This window comes from Mustela putorius, unplaced genomic scaffold, assembly GCF_011764305.1.
Source record: "Mustela putorius furo isolate JIRA1106 unplaced genomic scaffold, ASM1176430v1.1 tig00003836_pilon_pilon_pilon, whole genome shotgun sequence".
Taxonomy (NCBI): Eukaryota; Metazoa; Chordata; class Mammalia; order Carnivora; family Mustelidae; genus Mustela; species Mustela putorius.
This window is the reverse complement of record NW_025421989.1, coordinates 27014811-27030240: the sequence shown is the minus strand read 5'-3', so window position 1 is coordinate 27030240 and position 15430 is coordinate 27014811. Positions and strand designations below refer to the sequence as shown.

At 37.1% G+C, this 15430-nt stretch overlaps 1 protein-coding gene across 3 annotated transcripts in view; it reads left to right on the top strand.

Moving 5' to 3' along the window:
- DMD (dystrophin) overlaps window positions 1-15430 on the top strand; it is a 2119021-nt gene that overhangs the window by 1462003 nt on the left and 641588 nt on the right. The window lies entirely within an intron of this gene.

Here is a 15430-nt window from a genome sequence, read left to right as displayed (position 1 = left end):
ATCCTTGAGGAGAACACAGGCGGCAACCTCTTCGACCTCAGCCGCAGCAACAACTTCCTAGGAACAATGCCAAGGCAAGGGAAGCAAGGGAAAAAATGAACTATTGGGATTTCATCAAGATCAAAAGCTTCTGCACAGCAAAGGAAACAGTTAACAAAATCAAAAGACAACTGACAGAATGGGAGAAGATATTTGCAAATGACATATCAGATAAAGGACTAATGTCCAGAATCTATAAAGAACTCAGCAAACTCAACACCCAAAGAACAAATATTCCAATCAAGAAATGGGCAGAGGACATGAACAGACATTTCTGCGAAGAAGACATCCAGATGGCCAACAGACACATGAAAAAGTGCTCCATATCACTCGGCATCAGGGAAATACAAATCAAAACCACAATGAGATATCACCTCACACCAGTCAGAATGGCTAAAATCAACAAGTCAGGAAATGACAGATGCTGGCGAGGATGCGGAGAAAGGGCAACCCTCCTACACTGTTGGTGGGAATGCAAGCTGATGCAGCCACTCTGGAAACAGCATGGAGGTTCCTCAAAATGTTGAAAATAGAACTGCCCTATGACCCAGCAATTGCACTACTCGGTATTTACCCTAAAGATACAAACGTAGTGATCCAAAGGGGCACGTGCACCCGAATGTTTATAGCAGCAATGTCCACAATAGCCAAACTATGGAAAGAACCTAGATGTCCATCCACAGATGAATGGATCAAGAAGATGTGGTATATATACACAATGGAACACTATGCAGCCATCAAAAGAAATGAAATCTTGCCATTTGCGACAACGTGGATGGAAGTAGAGCGTATCATGCTTAGCGAAATAAGTCAAGCAGAGAAAGACAACTATCATATGATCTCCCTGATATGAGGAAGTGGTGATGCAACATGGGGGCTTAAGTGGGTAGGAGAAGAATCAATGAAACAAGATGGGATTGGGAGGGAGACAAACCATAAGTGACTCTTAATCTCACAAAACAAACTGAGGGTCGCTGGGGGGACGGGGGTTGGGAGAAGGGGGTGGGATTATGGACATTGGGGAGGGTATGTACTTTGGTGGGTGCTGTGAAGTGTGTAAACCTGGTGATTCACAGACCTGTACCCCTGGGGATAAAAATATATGTTTATAAAAAATAAAAAATTAAAAAAAAAAACACCCAGTATATATATAAAAAAAAAAAATTAAGTAACTTGACTGCTTAACTTTAGAGAGTAAAAAAATATACCATTATGTTGTAGAGGAATTGGGATGCAAATTATGCAAATTAAACCTTTAAAAGTAAAACATACATGAAGCTCCAAGTTGATTTCCTAACATTGTGAATTAATAACAGAGTGTGATTTGTAATTTATAGTTTCATATCAAAAAAGTCTGATTTTTAAAAATGCTCTTTTTATTTCATCATATGTTTAAGTAAAATTGAAACAAAATTGTTTTGACAATTATTCAGGTTTTTTTTACTGATATAATCTATCCAATGAAGGGAAAATATGTCTATAGTTTTTCACTGAATATATGACCATTTGGGAAAGGAAGGAAGGAAAGACAATGGAAGAGGGGAAGAGAGGAGGGAAAGAGGGAAGGAAGGAGAGAAAATTAGAGAGGAAGAAAGAGGGAGGACAGGAGAAATGGAAGAAGGGCGGGAAGGTTGGAGGGAGAGAGAGGTCAGGGAGATAAGAAAGGTGGATGGCAAATTTGAGGAGAGCTTTGGGGCAGTCACCAATTGTGTTGCTATCAACAGAAAAGATTTAGACAGCCACATGATATCATTTTTTTTTTATACTGCTGGTATCTGATTGCCTGTGCTAAGTAAATTATAGTCTTTTTTCAAGTCATTTTGGCCAGGTGTTCAGGGTAATTCATGACTAAATCTAAACCATGGGCCCAGTATTGAGTAAAGAATTGAATTGGTGAAGGAGTTTTATCCTGTAAAAAGACCTCTCCAGGTTAGGGTTGAGAAAAATTGGCCAATCTGGAAAAGATGATAATAGCATTGTTCAAGATTCATTTTTAACTACACATTACATCTCTACCTGGGAGATTTCATTATCCAAAAATTGAATAAGCAGTTTCAGTACATACAGTCTATATTTATATGGAAAATAATTACTTGGATGTTTTTAATTTTTTATTGTTAAGGTCAAAGCCTTTAATAAAAGTTTCATGATTATTTTTTGAACTCTGGCTGTATCGACAGAAAGAGCAATTGAATGGGTTTAGAATTACTCTGATTATAACTTTCAATGAGAATTTCAGGCACAATCTTAGGACAAAAAAAAAAAAAAAAAAACTTGTCTAGCATGGACCTAGAAGGATTGGTGAAACAGTGTTGGGGGAAAAAAGGCATTGTTTAAACTAAAAACAAAACAAAACAGAACATTTCTTGCTGTTATTCTGCTGTCATGAGCATAGCAGCAAAATGAATATTGCAAATAGTTTCCCTTATTCAACAAATGAGAAAAGCTACAGATAATACAGGTAATTGGTGTAGGGTGATTTAGTGAATGTAATTGCCCTAATGTATATCATTACATTAACGAATGTTTCTTACTTCTTTTTCTTTTTCTATGATGCCCTATCTCTTAAGCATCTCCTCATTTCTCCATCAAAATTAAAATAAGTTATGCACAGTTTTTTTCCATGGGTATCCAACAGACCTCACAAGTTGTAGGACAGTCATCTTAGGGTTATGAGATTGATTATTCTGTTTTTTTTTCTTTTAACAACCATCCAGCCCTTGACATCTCATCTTCATACTTCTGTACAACCTTGCATAAGAAACACACTCCAGAGGGTGTCGTCTTTCCACATATAGAAGGTGTGTGTTATATTCTATGATGAATAATGTTATAATATGTTTGGCTGAGGATATTTGCAAACTTGGTACTGCAATTATCTTCTGACAAATGTATATGTCTCCTGTAGAAAATTTATAACTGTGTGAATCACTGCTCCACATACATACAATTTTCTCTCCCTACCTAATGAGAGACAAATTCACTTTTTTCTTCACAGAAGGATCTAAGGATAAGTCACTGTCCACAATTTGATTTAGATTATACTCTGGTCATGACAAAATAAACTCCTCTAAAGATGAAGGTCATAGAGTTGCAAACACAAAAATATCCTATTCTCGAAGTGTCATAACCTTTTTATGAAAAGTGATACCATACACTTTTTGGCTTAAAGATAAACATAAGTTTTACTAATCTATATATTTCAAAGTCTGTGAATGGAAATGCATATCTTAAATACATTTCCATTCAGTTCACTATAAAATTTTCTGTCAAAACCTTATCAAGTAAAACTGAACCATGATATTTACATGAATTCTGATTAAAGCCAGTATACTGTGTTTTCACTAAAATACCAGTGGGATTCTGATAAGGAAATTTATGTTTGTCATTGTTTTTAAATAGTGAATTCTACGTCAAAATTTCCTTGCTTGATTATAAATAAATCCTTTACATGAAATGGCTTTTATTATTTTCATAAAAATACCTAAAATATGTGATCTTCTCTGTCTTATTAGAAAGCAATATAACTAATATAACTAAATCAATGTCTTTTCATCTTTTTTGAAAACTATATAATGCTATTATACTCTGAATGTCATTATCTGCTTTGGGAGCTTTTCATTTCACCATGATTTTTGGTCCTTGAAGTCTATAATTACAGTTGTAGTGTGCAATACTATAAGTTCCTCCTACTGTTGCACTTAATGTTAGGGTAATGGTAGGTAAAGTTAATGCTAGGTGCATGATTCTTTGTTCATTCATTCCTCAGTTCAACAAATTGTCTTTGAAAACCCATGTTGCAAGGCATGCTAAAGACAGGCAAGGGACTATCAGGAAATGATGTTGGAAAGAGATAATGGAGTAGGAGTTCAGATTTGAATTTGATTTCCCATGTGTGTTAGTGAATAATTGAGATTAAGATAAAAATAACTACTAGTGTATATATGTATATATACATAATATATATTTTATATATATATACACTTATAGTGTATATATAGTATATACTATAAGAGTATATATGTATATAAACATACATATAAGATAAATTTTTTTAGGAGTTTGCAATGAAAATAAATACTATGAATATATTTTATCTCTCAAATGCCTGCTCTGAGACCCGAGTTACAATGTCATTCAGATTCATTAGAAATATAGTGACTAACTTTAAAGGACTTTTGGTTACACCTAAGTTTTCATTCATCTGTTATTTATTGAACACTTGCTGGTGAAGGATATCAGTGTTATCTGTTCCTGGGGATTAAAAAGAATAGGCAGAGAGAAGAGAATGGTGGTGAAGTAGGAGGACCTTAGGCTTGCCTCATCCCATGAACACCACTAGATAACTATTGAATCATCCTAAATACCCCCAGAAATCAACCTGACAAAACAAAATCCACAACTAAAGCGAGAAGAGTTCACATAGAGGAAGGTAGAAGGTGCAGAGAGTTGGTTTAGGGGAGAAAGGGATTCAGGGGAATGCACAAGGAGAATGTTTCCCCATAGCCACTGGCTTTGAAAGTGAGAGGGGCTGGATTCCCTGAGTTCTTGCAGCCAGTGGGACTTAAAGTCTAGAGTTTTAAAGGTCAGGGGGCTTGGCTGGGATAGAACCTTGAAGGCACTGTGCTACTCCTGGAGAGAAGTTAGGCAAACAGCAAGGATGCACACAGCATGGAAACAAGATCCAAAGAGTGGCTGGGGCACACAGCAGGGAGATTATTCACTCTTCTTGAAGACTGTCGCTGAGAGGCAGAATTCTTGGAGGTGCCTCTCCTGGAACAACGAGTTGGCCAGTGCCATTTTCTTCCTTATCCCCTCAGTGTAAACACAGACTTACCTGCTGGAAGCAGCAAAATGCAGACAATGGCTACAAAATCGCTTAGGCTAAGTTCCACCCCCCTGCTCTATGGTAGAACAGCCCTACCCAGCCACACTAGCCTCAGTTCCAGAGTGGTGGGTCCCTCCCCCAGAAGACCAACACAAACCCCTGCCCACACCACATCTCCCAGAGAGTTTTGCAAGGTCTCAGTTTTGGTGGAGGTGGTGACAGGTCTCATTTCACAAGCAGACCAGAGCATATCTAGTTAAAACTTACCACATTTAGGCTAGGGAACAAACACAGGAGCTGGGTCTTTGGAAAAAAAATAATAAAATTGATAAAGCTCTAGCAGATTTATCAAAAAGTAAAGAGAAAGGACCCAAATGAAATGACAAATGAGAGAGGAGAAATAACCAACACCACAGAAATACAAATAATTATAAGAGAATATTATGAAAAACTGTATGTCACCAAGTGGAACAACCTGGAAGAAATGGATAAATTCCTACAAACATGTAAATTATCAAAACCGAAACAGGAAGAAATAGAAAACTTGAACAGAGTGGTAACAAGCAAAGAAATTGATTCAGTAATCAGAAAGCTCCAACAAACAAGAGTCCAGGACCAGTTGGCTTCACAGGTGACTTCTACCAAATATTTAAAGGGTTAATACCTATTCTTCCCAAACTATTCCAAGAAATAGAAAAGGAAGAAAAATTTCCAAATTCATTCTATGAGGCCAAAATTAACCTGATACCAAAAGCAAATAAAGATACCACCAAAAAAGAGAACCACAGACCAGTATCTCTGATGAACTTAGATGCAGAAATCCTCAACAAAATACTAGCAAACCAAATCCAACAATACATTCAAAAAATCATTCATGACGACCAAGTGGATTTTATTCCTGGGTTGTAAGGATGGTTCAGTATTCACGAATCAATCATTGTGATATATCATGTTAATTAAAAAAAAAAAGCATAGGAACCATATGATCCTTTCAGTAGATGCAGAAAAAGCATTTGACAGAGTGCAACATCCATTCATGATTTTAAAAAACCCTCCACAAAGTAGATTTAGAGAGAACATATCAACATCATAATAGCCATCTATGAAAAACCCACAGCTAATAACATCCCCAATGGGGAAAAACTGAGAGCTTTTCCTCTACCACTTTATTCAACATAGTACTAGAAATCCTAGCTGTAGCAATCAGGCAACACAAAGAAATAAGTCATCCAGGGATCCCTAGGTGGCTGTCAGTTAAGCATCCAACTCTTGATTTTGGCTCAGGTCATGATATTGGGATTCTGAGATTGAGACCAGCATTAGGATACACACTGGGTGTGGAACCTGATTAAGATTTTCCCTCTCTCTCTCTCTCTCTGTCTCTTCCCCTCTTTAAAAACAAAAACAAAAACAAAAAAACAAACAAACCAAAAAAAAAAAAAAAAACACCTTCCAAATCAGCAGGAAAGAAGTAAAACTTCCACTATTTACGAATGGTGTATTACTTAAAGAAAACCCAAAGACTCCACCAAAATCCTGCTAAATGAATTCAGCAAAATCACAGGATACAAAACCAACATACAGAAATCTATTGCATTTCAATATACCAATAATAAAGTAACAGAAAGAGAAATTAAGAAATAAATCTCATTTATAATTGCACTAAAAACATAAGATACCGGGCACCTGGGTGCCTCAGTGGGTTAAGCCGCTGCCTTCGGCTCAGGTCATGATCTCAAGGTCCTGGGATCGAGTCCCACATCGGGCTCTCTGCTCAGCAGGGAGCCTGCGTCCCTCTCTCTCTCTGCCTGCCTCTCCATCTACTTGTGATTTCTCTCTGTCAAATAAATAAATAAAATCTTTAAAAAAAAAAAAACATAAGATACCTACAGACAAACATAACCAAAGAGGTGAAAGACCTGTCCTCTGAAAAGTATGAAACATTGGTAAAAGAAACTAAATACAATACCAAGAAATAGACATTCCAATGTCATGGATAGGAAGAACAAATACATATTTTTTAAAATATACTACCCAAAGCAGTCAACACATTTAATGCAATTCCTAACACAATACTAATAGCATTTTTCACGGGAACTAGAACAAACAATCCTAAAATTTGTATGGAACCACAAAAAACCCCAAATAGCCAAAGCAATCTTGAACAGCAAAGCTAGATGCATTGCAATTCCAGACTCCAAGTTATATTACAAAGCTGTAGTAATCTAAACAGTATGATACTGGCACAAAAATAACACACAGATCAATAGAACAGAATAAAAAATCCTAAAAATGAACCCACAACTATGTGGTCAATTATCTTCAAGAAAGTAGGAAAAAATATCCAATGGGAAAGAGGCGGTCTCTTCAACAAATGGTGCTGGGAAAACAGGCAGCAATATGTAAAAGAATGAAACTGGACCACTTTCTCCTACCATACACAAAAATAAAATGGATTAAAAACCTAAATGTGAGATCCGAAATCATAAAAATCTGGTAAGAGACCCAGGAAGTAACTTGTTTGACATGAGCCACAGCAACTTCTTTCTAGATCTGTCCTCTGAGGCAAGGGAAACAAAAGCAAAAATAAACTATTGGGGCTTCATCAAAGTAAACGTTTGTACATGGAGAAGGAAACAATCAACAAAACTAAAAAGCAACCTATGGAATGGGAGAATATATTTGCAAATGACATACCAGATAAAGGGTTAGTATACAAAACCTATAAAGAACTTATACAACTCAACACCCAAAAACCAAGTAATCCAATTAAAAAATGGGCAGAAGACATGAATAGCCATTTCTCCAAAGAAGACATCCTACTCGCCAACAAACACATGAAAAGGTACTCAACAAAATTATTAATTCAAAGGGATACATCCACCCCTATGTTTATAGCAGCATTATTTACAAAAGCCAAACTATGGAAGCAGCCCAAGTGACCATTGGCCAATGAATAGATAAAGAAAGTGTATATATATATTTCTATATGTATATATGTACATATGTATATGTATGCACACAATGGAATACTATTCAGCTATAGTAAAGAATGTAGTCTTGCCATTTGCAATGACATGGATGGAGCTAGAGAGTATTGTGCTGAGTGAGATAAGTCAGAGAAAGACAAATACCATATGACTTTACTCATACGTGAAATTTAAGAAACAAAGCAAAAGACCCAAGGGGAAAGAGAGAAGCAAACCAGGAATCAGACTCTTAACTGAAGAGAACAAACTGAGGATTATCAGAGGGGAGAAGTTTAGGGGGATACATTAAATAGATGATGGGGATTAAGGAGTCCACTTGTAGTGAGCTTGGGGTGATGAATGAAAGTGTTCAGTCACTGTGTTACACACCTGAAACTAATATTATACTATATGCTCATTGGAATTTAAATAAAATCTTAAAATATAAAATAAAAAAGTATATGAGTTCTAATTTTAGAGTATATATCCTGTGAGGAAAGCATAAAAGGCAAAGAGAGGTAATTGCCACAAGAAAAAATGCTATGGTGGTTTTAATCATATATTATATTAAATTGAATGAATGAATCATTTATTTCCTTCCTCTTAGTATGTGCCTGCTTCTCTCTTAGAGAAGAAATTAAGCTAGATTTCTCTTTTCACATGTATTGTTAATTTTTATCCAGTAACCTGGGGATGAAAATTTATTTCTGCATGATATGTTCTAATGTTTTTGATTTTTATAATCCAAGTTAATTGATCAGTAAGTTTTCAAGGTGATCATAGCTGCATTGTTTTCGAAATAGAAGCAGTAGGATTTGACTATAGTCTTGTGATATTTTATGAATTCTCTAAAAATAATGCCAGGGTTTCTAGAGTGATGTGAGTTTATTCTTCATTAGATTTATAAAAATAACTGTGAACATAATTTTAGTAATTCACAAATCCTTCCAGATTCTCTTATCTTTATGTTTTGCATTCTGTGTAAACAAGTAGCATCATATTCAAGAATTATGTATTTCTTATAATTTATTCAGGGAAAGAATATCTTCTGTATGATTTATGCCAAGAATAGAAATGCTTTGATTTACCTGACATATTCGCTTTTCAAACAGAATAAACTTTGAAATGATAGACTTTACCCTCCCTGCCAAACTGATTTAATCTATGTTCAGCTCTTGTATTATTTTTAAACCTTCCAACTAGAAATAATAAAAGGTAAAGCCATGGACAAAGTTTGGGGAAAAGTATATAGATAAATCTCTACTTAAGAAAGCGGAGAGAAGAGAATAACTTACACTTAACTCCTTCATGCTTTTTTCCCCCTAAATCTGAAAGAATGAGACCATGGTGAGAGGGAAAATAATCTGTAGCAATTCTGTGGAGGCTAAGCTTTTCTGTCATGTCACATTATGTGAAAATCATAAAAAGCTACTGCAGATAGAACCATAACTGCCCCTTGAGAAATTTGACATAAAAATCAAACCACCATTTTACTACACTTCCCAAGTTTGATTTTATTTTTTTTAAGTTATATAATAGGTGTTAGGCACTACAAGAAGACAGTTACTGGGAGCACATAATAGCAGATGGAAAGAATGTAAGCAGGCAAAAAGCTACGTATAATGAGATTTTACAGTAAAAGTGTTCTCTAAATCGAAATGAAGATGTATTTTATTTTTAGCGTTAAGAGCTTTGTAGATGAGAACGGTGCAACCATTTGCAGGTGTGAGTTCTAACCAAATCCAATTATGAGGTAACGACACCAATGACTTAGGGTTCCTTCACACTCCTTCAAGTTGATTATAATGATTAGAAATGTAGAGTTGACTGGTTTGTCAGAGCATTGAAGCTTTTGAAATCTATCCCTGGCTGCTCTGTGAAATTTGTTTTGATAACTTCAATCTATATTGGTCTTTTTAATCAGTGACTCACTGCAAAATAATTTTTTTTCTTTTTTTTGAATTGTGCTATGTTAGTCACCATACAATATATCATTAGTTTTTGTTGTAGTGTTCCATGATTCATTGTTTGCATATAACACCCAGTACTCCGTGCAATCTGTGCCCTCCTTAATACCCATCACCAGGCTCACCTATGCCCCCCACACCTCTCTCTTCTAAAATCCTCTGTTTCCTAGAGTCCATAGTTTCTCATGGTTCGGCTCCCATTCTATTTTCTCCCCCTTCATTTTTCCCTTCCTTCTCCTAATGTCCTCCATGCTATTCTTTATGTCCCACAAATAAGAGAAACCATATGATAATTAACTTTCTCTGTTCAACTTATTTCACCCAGTATAATCTCCAGTCCCACCCTTGTTGATGCAAAAGTTGGGTATTCATCCTCCTAGCTGGCTGAGTAAAATAGAGCTACCCTATGACCCCACAATTGCACTGCTGGACATTACCCAAAGATACCGATGTAGTGAAAAGAAGGGCCACCAGTACCCCAGTGTTCATAGCAGCAATGGCCACAGTCGCCAAAGTGTAAAGAGCTGAGATGTCCTTCAGCAGACGAATGGATAAAGAAGATGTGGTCCATATACACATCGCAGAATTATTTTGTCCATTAGCCATAAATCTTAAACCGCTTTTTTAAACATTTATTGTCAGGACACCTGGGTGGCTCAGTGGGTTAAGGCCTCTGCCTTTGGCTCAGGTTGTGATCCCAGGGTTCTGGGATTGAGCCTCATATCGGGCTCTCTGCTCAGTGGGGAACCTGCTTCTCCCTCTCTTTCTGCCTACTTGTGATCTCTGCCTGTCAAAATAAATAAATAAAAATCTTTTAAAATTTTTTAAAAAATAAACATATATTTTTATCCCCAGGGGTACAGGTCTGTTAAACCATACCCAACAAATGTACAATCCCTTCTATGTGGTTTATGTTTTTTAGATTTTACTTATCTTGTTTATTGTCTATATCCTCCTACTAGAAATTTGTTTGCTTTCTTTGCTGCTATAACCTCAGCATCTAGAATAGTACTCTTAGCACACAGTTTCACTCAATAAATATTTGTTGAAAAAAAATTTTTTTTAAAAATAAACATTTATTGTCATTTGGCCTTTTACATTTTTAAATGTTAACCCTTGAGAGGAATTTAAATTTTCTTAAAGGCAGGCATAGTTTTCTTTTTGCTATAGCAACTAAAGACATACTGGTTGTTTTAGAAATGATTGTTTATTTATTTAATCTTCACGGATGACTTAACATTTAAAGTTTAACATTTCTGTTATGGAGGCATATGCATATTTTTAACTTTTAAATGCAGCATGATTTCTGTTTGTTTTTTGTCAGTGATGAATGAAAGGCTTCTGGGAATTAAATTTACTACATCTAACAGAAAGAGATATAATTTCCAACCATAAGAATTTTAAAAAGTAGACAATCCTGGGGCGCCTGGGTGGCTCAGTGCGTTGAGCCTCTGCCTTCGGCTCAGGTTATGATTTCTGTGTCCTGGGATGGAGCTCTGCATTGGGCTCTCTGCTTGGCAGGGAGCCTGCTTCCCTCTCTCTCTCTGCCTACTTGTGATCTCTCTCTCCGTCAAATACATAAAAATCTAAAAAAAAAAATTTAGACAATCTTTTTTTTTTTAACCCCAATTCATACTGATAGGATTGGGTTCGGCTATATCTGACAAAAATCCCCATTACAATAGCTTTTACATATAAGAGATTTGCTCACATAGCAAGACCTCCAAAATTCTTTCTTCCAGGGCAGGTCCAGCAGCCTCAAAAATGATGTGCCCCAATTCCTTCTTCAATCATCCCCAGCCATCCTTACCATGTGGTTCCATTCCTTCCTGTGGTTGCAGGATGGCTACACCACATCTAAGCTCTGTGGCTATGTTTTAAAATGGAAAAGTGGGAAATGGGGAGAGTAAATGCATGTGTCAGGTGTCAGCTAACATTTACAAGGTAAACAAAAGCTTTTCTATCCTCCCCACATAAAAATGTCTGCTTCCAGGGCATTGAAGCAAAATGTGTCATATGACCACTCCTAACTTCAAGAGATATATATTGTTCCTCAGACTTAAACACTTTAAATTAGATAAAAATGATCTGATTGTTTTCCTGTTTTAGTTTTCTCCTCAGAGAGATGGTAGGGAGGTGTGAACACGAGAGAATAATAATAATAATAGTAATGTGTAGTAGTAGACATCACTTCTGTTACTCTATAATCACACCATGTAAAGGTCCCTGAAACAATGTAAATTTCAGAGGGACATTGAATGCTTTGTGTTTATATTCCCTCCTCTATTCTGAAGGAGTAACGTCCTAATTAACCATATGTGTTGTGTATAATTCTCTAAATTGGCACTGTCCAGTACAGTAGTCACTAACTACATGTGGCTATTTGTATTTGGATTAATTAAACTTGAAGCACCTCCTCTTCCATCCTCCTAGGTGGCTGAATGGGAAAGTCCCGGTGGTCCCCATGAGTACAGGTTCCCAGGAGTCTGGGTTCTCATGGGTCTGGGGTCTGAGCCATCTGGGGGCAGGTACCAGCTATTCCAGTGGCGCCCAGGATACACTGGCCAGGCTGGTGAAGGGAGTGGGAGGGGGCCTTCTTGCCAGAAGATGAGGAAGCCCAATGGGAAAATCGTGCTTCTGGGGGACATGAATATGGGTAAGAGTGAGTAAGATGTTGCTGCTGCACAGGCATGGAGCAGCAGTTCCCAGACACAGTCAGCATGGTGGACGATGCTTTCTACCTGGAGCAGTGGCACTCCTACAACATCTCCATCTGGAGCACCACAGATTTTCATGGTTCTCCCGTCCTCTGCCTGCTAGCCTAGGAGATTCCAGCATTCGTCACAAAGGTAGAGAGAAGGCAGGCCAACTCCAGATTTTCAGATCCACAGAGTGACACAGCAGTGAGCTCCCTGGGTTTTCTTTTTGCCCCATTTATCCCAGACTTAGAACGGAAGAAGCCAGAAATTCAGAAATGCCAAAGGGCACAGACAAACCAAAATTAAAAATCTATTCTTTCACTGAAGGATCAGGAAACAGGTGGCCTAGTAAGACCAACCTTTTAGACAATAACTGTTGTATTCCATCCAAACACTCAGAAAGAACTGGAGCACCCCTGTCCCCACCATCAAGGACTAGTAAGAGCTGGAGCTTTCAACCCCACCGGGTGGTAATGGGCCTTCTGACTTCATGGTGCCAGGGGAGGCTGCATGGTGAGTTTGGACTTCAGCCTGCCTCCACCTCTCAGGAAAGAGAAAGTACCTGCCCCAGCCCCCACCCCTTAGCACTTGCTGGGATGAAGGAGCCAGCTTAAATGGAAGGTTTAAGTAAGATCCAGTGCCTCGTAGCATAGGATGGAAATGTCCAGGTTTCAATAAATAAAATAAATAAAAATCTTTTAAAAAATTTTAAAAAATAAACATTTATTGTCATTTGGCCTTTTACATTTTTTTTAAAGATTTTATTTATTTATTTGACAGAGAGAGAGAGAGATCACAAGTAGGCAGAGAAGCAGACAGAGAGAGAGGGGGAAGCAGGCTCCCTGCTGAGCAGAGAGCCTGATGTGGGACTCGATCCCAGGACCCTGAGATCATGACCTGAGCCGAAGGCAGAGGCTTAACCCACTGAGCCACCCAGGCGCCCCAAGGCCTTTTACATTTTTAAATGTTAACCCTTGAGAGGAATTTAAATTTTCTTAAAGGCAGGCATAGTTTTCAACACTCATCATACAAGAACCAGGAAGATCTCCAGCTGAGTACAAAAAAAGACAATCACTAGATGCCAACCCAGGGCTGACAGAGATGGTAGAGTTAGCTGAGAAGGACTTTAAAGCAGCCATCCTAAGAATGCTTCAGTGAACAATCACGAACACGTAAACAAATGGTTTAAAAAAAAAAAAGGTCTCAGCAGAAACAGATTTGAAGGAGACCCAAATGGAAATTTCTGAACTGAAAAAAAAAAAAAATGCAATAACCAAAATAAAGGGCTAAGTGGGTGGACTTGACAGCCAAGTAGAGGGGAGAGAGAAGAAGGAGCTGTGAATTGAAAGGTAGAACAATGAATACTAGCCAACCTGAAATACAGAGAAAAAATAGAGGAAAGTGAACAGAGCCTCCGAGGCCTATGGGACAGAAGATACAGTACTGTGCCATCACAGTTATGAAAGGAGAGGAGTAAGGTTGGGGCTGCATAGTCCTAGAAGAAATAATGGCCAAGAACTTCCCAAGTTTGACCACAGACATAAACATGCAGATTCCAGAAGCTAAGAGAACCCCAAACAGGATAAACCAAAAAAGATCCTTGTCAAGACACATCGTAATTAAGCTCTGAAAAATAAGGACAAGGAAGAAATCTTGAAAGCAGCCAGAAAGGGAGACAGCCAGAATGATAGTGGGTATCAGAACAGACACCATCGTGGTCAGAAAGAAGAGGCATCTTTTTCAAGTCCTGAGGCAAAGATGAATACTGATACATAGTTCTTACCCATCTTTTGTCCCAGGGAGTGATTCTGGAAAGACATGCTTCTGTTGCATATGCTGCAGTGTTTACTCAGGACTTTTCACTTGCTCTTTTCTTTAAATTACAGAGAATATTAAGTATGAAATACATACTTAATATACTTAATATGCTATTTAGTTAACCCTGGAAGGTTTTATTTTTCCACATGAATTTTAAAAGGTTTCAACATTGTAGTTTAAAAATTGACAACAATTTTTGCTTTGCAATAGTTTTTGGTATAATTGTCTTGTTTTTTTTTTTTAAGATTATATTTATTTATTTATTTAGAGAGCACAGGAGTGGGGGGCGGTTGGGGGGCAGCAGAGAGAAAGGAAGAGAATCTCCAGCAAAGTCCACACTAAACAGGAGCCCGTTTTGGGGTAATGCCCCAACCCTGAGATCATGACCTGAGCTGAAACCAAGACTCAGACACTTAACTGCATGAGCCACCTGGGTGCCCTGGTTTGGTTTGATTTTTAAGTGGGGTTTATTAAATGTTTGCCTATAGGCCATCAAATTCATTTTTTAAATGTATAGTTAGGAGTTTTGACAAATATATGCAGTTGTATAACCAAAATCAAAATAGAAGCCATTTCCATAATTTAAAAAATAATTATAAAATCAATTAATTATAGTTTAAAAATCACTTCAGTTGCACTAGCTGCATTTCAAATAGCACGTGTGACTAGCAACTACCATTTTGAACAGCACATATACAGAACACTTCCATCCCTGCTCAAGATACTGTTGGCCAGTGCTGCTGTAAATAGCTGTAACACACATGTACTCTGTTTAAATTTATTTCAGTTATCAATAAAATAAAATTAAGGAAAAATATATTATCCATTTCTTTCTTTTTGCTTCTATGTATTTTCTAATTGAAGAAAGAGAAAGCAGTTACTTTGACAATAACTTAATTAGCCTGCTATATTCTGAAAGAGATCCATTAACATCAATATACGTAGTGTTAGGTCATCATTAATATTCTGAATAATATAGATCCAAACACACCCACAGAGTTCAAGGTAAAACATAAGCACTTAAAAGATTACCACTGCTAACATGATCAAACAGGAAAATGAGTAATGTGGCTCATTTAATATAAATTTTTTTTAAAAGAGCACATTTAG